The sequence below is a fragment of the Eretmochelys imbricata genome, chromosome 1 (genome assembly GCF_965152235.1).
Source record: "Eretmochelys imbricata isolate rEreImb1 chromosome 1, rEreImb1.hap1, whole genome shotgun sequence".
Classification (NCBI taxonomy): domain Eukaryota; kingdom Metazoa; phylum Chordata; order Testudines; family Cheloniidae; genus Eretmochelys; species Eretmochelys imbricata.
The window spans coordinates 163,544,566-163,556,887 of record NC_135572.1 but is presented as its reverse complement, the minus strand read 5'-3'; positions in this window follow the sequence as shown (position 1 = coordinate 163,556,887).

Genomic DNA, 12,322 nt, shown 5'->3' with positions numbered 1-12,322 from the left:
CGGGGATAATTTTTAAGGCTGTTTTGAAGATAAATTCATCAATGTTTGTGAAGGACTAAGCTATTACAAAGAGAATATAATGGAAAGGGCCACGAGGAAATTTTAAAAAAACAAGCCTTGTGGATTTGGATGGTGTGAAGTAAATAATGAATATGCGCAATGAATGATGAAGATAAAAAGAAACTGTCCACCCTGTGCACTGAATAAGCCAGCAGTTCTGTGGAAAAAATAGTATGTGCTCATATAATAAAAGAATGTATTAATGCATATGCACAAGGGGGGCAAATTAAGGTTGCACAGACATCCTTAATGTTGACTATTTTTCGCTTTTGAGTGCTTGACTTTGCAAACTTAATGTTTTTTTAACATGGTTTTTGGATGTAATATATTAAAATATTAAATAATAAACTGAGGGCTCAGTTTGCATTTAGGAACCAGCTTGCAGCATAGGATGGTGTAGAGCTGGGCCAGCCCAACAGGAGCTCCTGGAAGCAATCATAATGCCTCCAGGAGTGCATCACCTCTGCTTCATCCTTATACAGGGTGCAGTATATAGTCCCCCTGATATTCCTGAGTTGGATTAGTTCTGTTGCCGCCTGGGGGATACTGGTAGCTATAATGCAAGCCATAGTTCATTCTGGCTCTGGGGAGCTCAAGAGCCGCATTGTACCTGCCATCTCTGCAGGAGTACATATGGAGGGAGTGAAAGTTCTCTGTAGTAGGCCTGGGCATCCTCATACCTTTAATGTTCATTTAATGTAAAATACATAAAGAAAGAAAGAAGCAATGTAATAAAAGATCATTTCAGAATTGATTTCAATTACAATACAGAACACACAGTGCACAGTGCTCACTTTGTTATTTTTATTACAAATATTTGCATTGTAAAAATGATAAAAGAAATAGTATTTTTTAATTCACCTCATACAAGTTCTATAGTGCAATCTCGTTATCGTGGAAAATAAAAAGGACATGCATCCATGCCGATACGTTCGTTTAAAAGAAATGAATTAATTAAATTTGTGACTGAACTCCTTGGGGGAGAATTGTATGTCTTTTATCCCTGTGGTTTTACCCACATTTCTGCCATATATATTTCATGAAAGTAATATTAAGCACTTATTGGTACGGGGACCCGGCTCCGGGCTCCCAGAAGTGGCTGGGCCTCAGGCGTAAGTGTGGGGGCCTCAAGCTGCCTAGCCCATGCCACCTGGGGCTGCAGCGGCAATTTAAAGGGTAAGGGGCTCTGGCTGCTACTGCAATAGCAGCAGCGGCAGCTGGGAGCCCCGGGCCCTTTTAAATCCCCGGCCATGGGGCAGCTGCCCCTTTTGCCCCCCCCCATCGGCGGCCTGGGTGGGGGCAAAAGGGGCAGTGATAGCCCTTTAATATCAGCTGTGTACAGGCCATTACTGGCGGCCACTTCTTACCAGTATGCCGTACCAGCCCAAACTGGCCTACTTTCACTCCTGGTGTTATAGCAGTCTCAGATGTTGTTCGAATTAAGAACACTTTCACTGCAGATTTGATAAAACGCAAAGAAGGTACCAATGTGAGATTTCTAAAGATAGCTACAGCACTGGACCCAAGGTTTAAGAATGCGAAGTGCCTTCCAAAATCTGAGAAGGATGAGTTGTGGAACATGCTGTCGGAAGTCTTAAAGGAGCAATACTCCAATGCAGAAACTACAGAATCCAAACCACCAAAAAAGAAAATCAACCTTCTGCTGGTGGCATCTGACTCAGATGATGAAAATGAAGGTGCGTCAGTCTGCACTGCATTGGATCATTGTTGAGTCGAACCCATCATTAGCATGGAAGCATGTCCTCTGGAATGGTGCCCGAAGCATGAAGGGACATATGAATGTTTAGCATATCTGGCACGTAAATACCTTGAATGCGTTGCCGGCAACAGAAGTGCCATACAAATACCTCTTTTCACTGTCAGGAGACATTGTAAATAAGAAGCGGGCAACAGCATCTCCCATAAATGTAAACAAACTTGTTTGTCTTAGGGATTGGCTGAACAAGAAGTAGGACTGGTGGACTTGTAGGCTCTAAAATTTTACATTGTTTTGGTTTTGAATGCAGTTATGTAACAAAAAATTCTGCATTTGTAAGTTGCATTTTCACAATAAAGAGATTGCACTACAGTATGCATATGAGGTGAACTGAAAAATACTATTTGTTATGTTTATCTTTTTTACAGTGCAAATGTTTGTAATCAAAAATATAATATAAATTGAGTACTGTACACTTTGTATCCTGTGTTGTAATTGAAATCAATATATTTGAAAATGTAGAAAACAAACAAAAATATTAAAATACATGGTATTCTATTATTGTTTAACAGCATGATTAAAACCGCAATGAATCGTGATTTTTTAAAAATTTCACGACTAATTTTGATAAATGTTTTTAATTGTTTAAAAGACCTCATTGTCAGTTGTTTCCTCCACAGATAGCAACCCTTTTCCTCTATACATCCTGTCCATATCTTGATTGATATTCATTACTCTGTTAATCACCAGAAGCTTTCTTGTTTGAGTATCAAATTTCTTCTTCTTCTATTGATTCCACTTGATTACTCCCACAGTGTACCATGCTACTGATATTGCTCACATATTAATGGCTTGCATAAAATTATTTGAGATGAGTTTTACCTTATTCGTTCGTAATAATCTCTTCTCACTTCTTCTTTGAGTTCCTTATGTTGTAACTCTGACAGTTCCCCAGTTCTAAGATATTTGTACAAGTCATGCTGAGAGAGACCGTGGATAGTGCCTCCGTTAACTTGTATGGCATCTGATTGTACCAGTTTGCCCCTCATCATGGACATGGATGCACATTTAGCCAAGCCAACCTGTAGCTCTATATCTTCACCAAACTTTTCTGCATGTCATCAATCTCTGTATCTCATTTTGTGACCATCTGTAGAGTTTCAAATCATCCATATCATTACTATTTAAATTTTTGTAATTGTGCTTGTCACTGCATAGTCATAACAAAAAGATGGTTTCTATCCCAAACAGCTGACAGTGTCACATCTTCACTGCTTTTGCTATGTTGCATGGCAGACCCACAAATCCTGATTTTTCATCTCACTTATGATGGTGTCAACTCTGCTGAAGTGCATCATGTAAAAATAGTATAAGTAAGGTTGCCAACCCTCCAATATTGTCCCAGAGTCTCCAGGAATCAAAGATTAATCTTTAATTAAAGATTACATCGTGTGAGAGAATGTCCAGGAAAATGTCCAACCAAAATTGGCAACCCTCTATAAGACCAGAATCAGGCCTACAGATTTAAAGATGGGTTTTGCCATTACCAGTCTACATAAGGTACCTTAGGATAGAGCCTCACAAGACACTTAAGATGATCCTATGGAAGTTTTATAACCCCACAACTACATACACTGGACCCTCGCTAGAACCCAAGTCTATATAGCGCGAATTCGCATATAACGTGGTCACGGCCATGGAGCCCAAATTTAATTACTTTAATTGCAACTCCTTTTAATGCGGTCCCCGCATTAACACGGTACCGCATATGGATCCCAAATCCCATGTTCTAGCGAGGGTCCGGTGTACCAACATGCATGCTGTTGCTCTTTATTCCTGTGCTAATGGAATTCCATTGCTGTTAACAAACAAGTTGACAGCCGTGTTACATGCCGTTCAGGCCATATTTAACTTTCTACACAATTTCTGTGATACTTAATCGAATCCAAATAGCTTGTGGAAGTATTGAGTTCAAGGTGTCGTCATTCCCTTGTCCTGTGCATGAATAGTACTTTTCAGTACCATACTTAGCTCTTTATTTGTTTTGACTGCTATCTCTTTGGTTCTGAATTAAATTCTTTCCTCATCCTTGACACTTTCATTTATCTTTCAGCATAAAGCTAGAATAAATAACGTCATCTGCCACAAGTTCATTCATCTTCCCTATAACCCTCACAGAGCTCTGTAATTATTTAACTACTTAAAACTTTCACACTCTTACAACTCATAAAATAGTTACTTAATTCTTGATATTTTCTCCCCAGCTGTGATGATTTAATCGAGCTTGGGTTTTTAAAAAGTCAGCCAGGAAAATCCCACTGAGCAATACAGCTCATTTATAAGGATCAGCATTTCTACAATACCGAGTTTGCACTGCACTCTCCATCTGTCTTATCTAAACACTACCATCACACCATATTTAGGTTTTCATGGTAAGTGAAACCATGACACACAGATCTGAGGAAAGCTGTACATCTGGCCTGGAAACATCATTCTGTATTTTAAACATTTTGCAGAACAGATCTATGTTATTAATTCAGGTAGAGCCCATTTGTTCTGGAGGCTTAGCTAGCTTGCCAGCAAGGGAAGCACTGTGGTTTCTTCACCACAAGAGTTCCTATTTCTCAGAAAAGCTTGGGTGAACGTTCACTAACCAAAGAAATCACAAGCTTTCACAAACCCCTTACAAGAGTTTTGATATGAGGTGTCTTATTTTTTTATAATCGAGAGTGAATTTCACCTCTGTGCACAGGGATAAGTATCACCCACAAATGATAATACTAAGCAAAAAAAAAAAAAAAAAAAGGTGAAGTTAATCTTGCACAATCAAGCCCTCTAAACTCAAAAGTTGGGAAATTCCGATGACTGCAAACATTAAACATCCTCTATATTTATGGTATCTGTTAATGCTCAGCAAAAATACTTTAAAGTTTACATTTAACGAGGAGAACAGGAATAGAAAATACTCCCAGTACATATGTTTACCATTGCTGAGGTAACGTTGAAGGAGAAACAGTAAGTTTTTAAATGTCTAGACTTTTATGAGTGCTTGATTTTGCAAACTTACCATTGTTTTAAAACTAGCATTGGCTACAATTTTCAAAAGATTCGAAAGTTTCTGAAAATTTTACCCCTTTGTTTTTTCTTGGGGGTGGTGAGCAGATGGCAACTATTCTATTATTTGTTCTTCTTGGGTGAAAATCACCCTTCTGCAGAGGGGTAGCACAAGACCTAACTATATACCACTTAAGCCCCTTAAAAAGGGATTAAATGGTGAATAAGCTTTGTGCAGGCTTTCTCTAGTAGGGTGAATTTCACTTCTTATGAGCTCCATGTGAAACCTGAAATCAAACTTAGAGCCATCCAGCTTCCTTGATCCATGCATGCAATTCTGATGAACATCAGTTTGGCATGACCCTTCATAAAGCTCACTGTAGTTACTTTTCCTGGGATTTATTGCCCCCTCCCTTTTAAAACCACAGCAAGATGGTATCAAGCACTATATACCTGCATATACTAACTTTTGCTAAAGTTAAATGGTACATGATCCCTCTCTTAAAGCAAATGTGGTAACGGCAGTAAATCACCTGTCTGAATATGACTGGGACAGTTGCTACAGGAAGCCAATAACACTTTAAGGGGTTTTGTATTAAATAAAGGGAAAGCTTTTGTGTGAGAAAGAACACAAACCCTTGTAAAAGCAAAGGTCTTCCAAAGGGCTTAGTACAGTACATGAGAAAATTATTCACACTGTTACTAGCTCAGTCTGCAAAAATATATACAATGACAGGGGTATTTATTTAATTTGGAAAGTATTGGGTGACATAGGTTCGTTTCCTTAGAATACAAGTCTCCCCAAACCATATGCCAGTGTCTTTTCATGAGCTGATGAATGTATCTGGTTTAGGTGATGAAAGGAACAGGAGACACTTTTACTGTGTTCCACAGAATGGGAAATATGGTTTAATACATTTATTTTTTATTCGTTTAAGTGTAGTCCGGTTGACTGCTACAGATGCCTCTGTAAATATCTGCAAAGGAGGAACCTTTCGGGAACCAGAGGCTACTGATATACTGTGCCCAGCAGCCAGAGCCAATAGAAATATACCCAATGTTCTGTATGTCTGTTTTCATTTCTTTCTTGTTCCAGTGAAGCAGTGGATTTTTTTCTTCATGTCTGGAGGCGAGAAGTGCCAATGCTCAGTTTGAGTGCACTGCAGCTTTACAGAGAATTTATGTTCACCTGGAGCTGTGCCCTAAGTTGTCTGAAAAATCTAAAAGGTAGCTCATGATCCTGAGATTCTGCCTACACTCAGGAAGAATGGTGGGGGAATAACCTTCTTCACTCTTCTCTCCACACCTTCTCTTTCACTACTTTGCTTCAGGAAACAGCAGCAAAAACACTTAGGTGACTTTGTTTGTTCCAAATGGAGGAACAATCAAAACAAACTAGCTGTTGTGGAGAACTTTCCACATTCTAGTTGCTGTTGGCCTGACTATTGAGAAGCAGCTGGCAGCTCTTTAAAGAAGGAACAGTAAAAGCACTTAGTGCCCATAGGATGGAATAGGAAGGTCAGCTGGAATGAGGAATATTTTGTTTCATTTTGCTAAACTGGCAGATTTTAATATTTTTATTTATTTATTTATTTATTTTAAATCAAGGAGTCGTTTCATTGCTTTCCATTATAAGATGGAGTGTATGTTCCTTTAGTAAAAACGAGAAACGTGTTACTTTTAACATCAGCAAATGCAATTGTAAATTAGTCCCCACAATTGAGATCTTCATCACCATTCTCATGTAGGTGACTACTGTGGACTTGACCTTACATTTGGTCTCAGTATTAGTGCTAAGTTGAAAGTATACTTTTCATACTGAAATCAGGTCTTCCAAGAACCTTACTACTACTCATTACAGGGGTGGAAAAAGCCACATGTCCAAACTACCCCAGTTTTACTGAATGGAATTAAAGCTTGGCTTGCCACACCAATTAACCTACTGGTGCTTCCTTGATGTGATGATCCACTAATGATGAAAGCTCCAGACCTGCTGGCTCCAAGGAGTTACATGTACTGTATCAACTTTTCATATATAATAAAAAGTATAGCCACCACATGAGAAACTGAACTTATCTGCGCATCCACAGGTTTTGGAGACCAAAAGACTTCTAAACCAAGTGATGTGATTAGAGGAAATGAGGAAATGAAATCACTTAATGGGTATGTGCAACACAAAGAAGGAATCAATAAATTGTTCCCAGGAGTTATCAAGGGCTGTTTAATGCTTCTGAGACCTAAACTATCTAATCCATTACCCTTTCCGTTTTGTCTTCTATTCTATCACATTGTTGGAATATCTCATATCCTGTGAAGATCACAACAGCTGCTCAGTTCTGGGACTAAAGGTACAGTAAAAGGATCAAGTTTTCTGTATGTTATGTATCAGATTCTCCATGAGAACTCTTTCATTCTCCAGGACTAGTTTATATCCTTATTAAGGCTACAAATACTAAGCTGTTTCCACAAAGCCAAAATCTTCTTTTTTCTGAGGCATAATATGTACTATGGAATACTCATCCTCTGAAATTGGCCAATAGGAGTAGTTCATCTGAATGTCGATTGATAAACCAGTGCAATACATTTTGGTGCATGACTGGTGAATCACATAAAAAAAAGAATAATTAAAATAAAAGAATAGCTTCTAAAAGACTACAAGCCAAATTCTGCTTTCAAATACACCTCTGTAACCTCACTGTGCAACCTCTTTGAGGTAATTGAAAGCAGAATTTATCCTTAGGTGTTTTATGACTCATCTGTTTGGGGATCTTTTAATACACAACTTGGACACACATCTGAAATAGGAGATCTCTTAGGGGCTGATCTCTAGGGGAGCTTTTCTTTTGACATTAATGGGTGCTGGATCAGGTCTTGAATTGTGAATGAGGCAGAAGATTATTCTCTCATCATTGTTACTATCATTAACTTTTTTGAAGAAAAGGATGAGTTCTGTAGTTGTCAGTTGGTGAAGAACTCTGATTGGAATATAAATGGGAGCTCTTGCTCCAATAAGGATGACAGAATTTGGCCCAGAGTTTGATTGTAATGTATGTACACATTAACATCCCTTTCTGACTCTTTTTTTGTTTGGCAGTTTCTTCTCCTTGACAATTTGATATCAACCTATGATAGCATCTTATATGGGTGTTGTTTATTATTATCGGCCAAATTCCAATATCCTCATATGGGCAAAAATCTCATTCAGTTCAATGGGACTTTTGCTAGAGTAAGGGCTGAGGAAAAACTGAGAAAAGAATTCAGGATTTGACCCATTTGCATGATCATCAAAGCAGATTTCTTGTCAAATGGACAAAGATATGCCAGACACTAACCATGTCCCATCTGTGTTTTTTTCCAGTTTTCATCAATCTGAAGCTTGAGTTCAGAGCATAACCCTTTATCTAGTCCTTCCAGCATCCTTCTGATAAATCAAGAGATGGGACCAAACCAAATTTTGGATCTACATACTCCCTATGAGCTTTGGAAAGTTTCAAATCCAGGTTTGGATTCAGATTCATACATCACAACTCAACCCTGCATCTACATATATTACAGACTCTTTGCATTTGTTCATAGCATTCTTTGACTCTAAAAAATCATTTCTGGTAATCTAGCTAAAGATGAATCTGGCTGTGACTATGATGGCAATTCAAAACTAGACAATGCGGACATGCATGAGTATTTGGTATGTAGCGGGGTAAAGGTGCTCGTAGATTCACATGCTGAATTTACACAGGACTTTATCTCTCTCTTTTCCCCTATGTAACCCACGTTTTTCATTATGTAAAACATAAAGGACAAGAGATCCTTAGCAAACGGAGCTATGTTGCTTTTTCCTAACTGTGAATCTGGATCCATATATTTACTAAATACTCTTTCATACAATTACATGCTATTTTAAATAATGAACATAGAAAGAGATGTGGTGTTTTTTGCATGTAAACAAATTCTGGCAAATAGCTGGTTAGTACAGTAGTAGAAAGATCAGTGAGGCCATGACATGTCATTGCTTTACACAATAATAATTACTTCTGGATATTAATCATCCATTCGCTTACCACTGTTAGTCTTTGCAGGTGTTTTAAATGCCTTTAGTACTTTGCAGTTTTCGCAAAATGCCAGGTAACATAGGGCCAAATTCTGCCACTCTTACTCACATTGAGTAGTGCCTTAGTCCATAATAGATTCATGTACTTCCGTGGAACTACTGTGAAGTAAAATGATGCTCATTATGATTAACAATGGCAGAATCTGATCCTGAATTTGCTGGTCTCTGAATAACTTTTGAATAGCTGGCATCAAGGCTTTGAGTATAATCTTTAAAATTCTGGAAGTCTGAATCTTATTTCCCAAATTTGTTTTTAAAACTCTTATGTTATATCTATTATAATCTCTTTGTAAAAGCTACATATTCTTAGACTTAATACTGCAACTTCTAAAATGAAGAGTAAATTACAAATTCAGACTCATAGAATTATGGTACTTCCACTGAGAAAATAACCCTGAAACCTGACCAGCCACATCTGTATAAATCACTATTCAATTATTACTATTTTTATTACACTGCATATTATTTTGACTTGCACCCAATGGTCCAGAAAAAAAAATATCTTATTGGCAATTAGTGATACTGGAGAAAAGTTAAACCAATAAAATGAAAAACGATCCTCTAATAATTACAGCTCTAAGTCTTATTTCATATACCATGAAAGCAATCTGCATTCCAAGCCTCCATTATTATATTACTCTGTTTCTGCAAAAATAAATAAAAGGTCAGAGAGCGAAGCTGACTAAAGAGACATCCTCTTAGTGCCTTGATGTGCCAGACATAGGAGTCACCCGTTGGAAAAATTATGCAAAGGGAGAAAACCTGAGAAGGAAGTAGCTTGAATAGGTTTTCACTACCATGGAACACATACTAATGTAAGAGCCAGTAGAGAAAGGCACTTCTGTGGGAGTTGGAAACAGCATTAGTGTTGCTGCCGACTGCCCTCAGTATGTGTATCTGTCACAAGCCTTGCAGAGCCATAGACACAGTGCCAGATTCTCAGTTGGTGTAAATCAGCATAGCATAATTAGTGTCAGTGGAGTTACGCTGATTTACACAAGCTGCGGATCTGGCACAAAATTCATATAAATTTGGGGTTTAAAAGGAGAATAAAACTGGATCAAGGGCTTAGGCCTTTAAAGTAGTAGGCACCTCCTGTGATATGTTGAGTACCTACTGAAGTCAATTGAAGTTGAGAGTGTTTAGCACCTTGCCAGATCCAGGTCGCAAGGGAGGAACATACTTAAGTGCTTCCCCTCAGGATAGAGAGAAAATCAGGAAAACTACTCTAAGAGTTAACAGATCAGCAAGGTTTGCACTTGTCTAAAAGTCTCAGCTTTGCTTTTCTGGGGCTGGATTACAATAACTGCATAGACACTGCTACAAACCAGAATGTCCTTGGGAAAGTCACCTGCTGTGTGAGAAAACTCTCAGCTCCTACCAGCACAACATTTTTTCTTACCTTGCCTTACCTCCTCCTGTTAAAAATTCTGAGAGCCAGCTCTGCCAAAGCACAGGACTTGAGTCAACAATTTGGTTTTGAAATGAAGAGCATACAGAATGTATAATATCCTGCTGCGTGGCATGCAATTTGTAGCTAGCTTCCAGGTCCTGAGGCAAGTGGCAATAGGTCAGTAAAAGCTTTTATCGTTGTTTGCTTGTGGAATATAAAATCTTTAATCTTCTTTGTTTTCAAATGATATTGTCAGGTGAGCAGGACTAGATTACGATAGCTGCTGTGGGGAAAGACACAATGAATAGATGCTATCTGAGAGGTCTCGGATTTTTCCTCAGGGGTGGGGAGGGAAGGTCTGGTTGTCAGGCTGGGCACACACTATAACTGAACAAAGTGCTGGGTTAGGGTGTGTTTCTTCACTACTCAATGGGAATTGGTACAAATTTATAATAGGGGAGTCTTTCTAAAATTCATCCCACAAAGCACAAAATGAGGTAGTAATAATAATAATATTTTGCTTCTCTATCACTATATCCAACCAATAGATGTCAAAGCATTGTACAAAGAAAGGTAAGTGCCATTCTCTCTATTTTATAAATGGAAAAACTGAGGCACAGAGTGGTGATGTTGAGTTGCCCCAGGTCACCCACTAGGTCAGTGGCAGAGTTAGGAATAGACTCCCAGATTACCTGACTCCCAGTCCAGTGACCTCTCCAGCTAGACCATGCTGCCAGTGGTCCTTTCTCAGGACTTGATTGTGGTCTCTGATTTACTAAGCTATGCTGGTGGAACCCTCAAAAGGTGGGTGGTGGCGGAGTGCAGCTAGCCATCAGGTGAGGCCCGGTGAAGTGGTCTGATAGATAGCCAGGTCTCTTTTAAACCAACAGCACAACTCAGAGTCAAACCACTACTTAATTGGAAGCATTTGTAATATTATGACGGCTGCCTATTTTGTTATGCAAATGTGCTGCTGTATTCTGCACTAGCTGGGAACCCTACCAAAAGAGAATTACAGCAATTGAAAAACATGGCCAAGAGGGCAAGTGTTGCTGTTGGGAGATAACTGCAGGATAAATAAGTGTTCATACGGGCTGTGGCAATTATGCAGACAGCAGGGGAAAAAATCTCTTTCATATCCCATCCAGTATTTGGCCTTCTAGTGACAGGTCAGAGTCAAAAATAGCCAAGTTAAGAATATTAGTACTAGCTAGCTCAAATCATGCTCTAGCAGTACATGGGAAGACACAAACACCGTGATGACCACCAGCACCAATTCTGCTGTTGTGAATAAGGGAGCTCTTTCGCACCCACGCAGCAGTATCATCCAAGCTTTCCTCCATAGCAGAGCATGAGTGAGAGAGCAAGAGAGTAACAGTTGTGTGCCAGCATTCTGACAATACGCCATCCGATATTTAAAATTATCTCACCAAGGGGCCTTATAAAATATTTTGAACAACATTGGTAACAGATGAGAGGACCGAGGGAAGGCAAATTTTAAAGCCCGTAGGAAAGACTCACAGTTGTTCATCACTGTGAAATCATCACTGCTGATTGACTAGACTCATGAGAGAATGGTTTCAGAGACATCAGCAAAGTCCTTATGGCATGCAAGCAACAATCCATGAGCAAGCATATGAAAAGCTGCTGAAATGTGCAGCATTACCAAAATAGTTCAGTGACCCTAAGGAGCTCATTGCTGTCCGTGATAAGGGTTCAGCCACAAAAGGAGGGCTAACCCATATTGGAACATACCCAGGATGTTATTGGTACAGGGGTGAACCTGGCTCTGAAAAGCAAACACCTTTTCCAGTAAGGAGCAGTTTAAGACAGGGTGGTGAAAATCAAGTGATGGCTTTTCTAGTGGGGTGGATTCCTGCTTTTTGAGGAGGCTTGGCATGTACCCTTTGCTACGTGAGGCTTCAATCAGGCCTATTAGTAATGGCACCACAGCCATACTATTGGAAGCACAGGTGCTGGATCTCCAGGA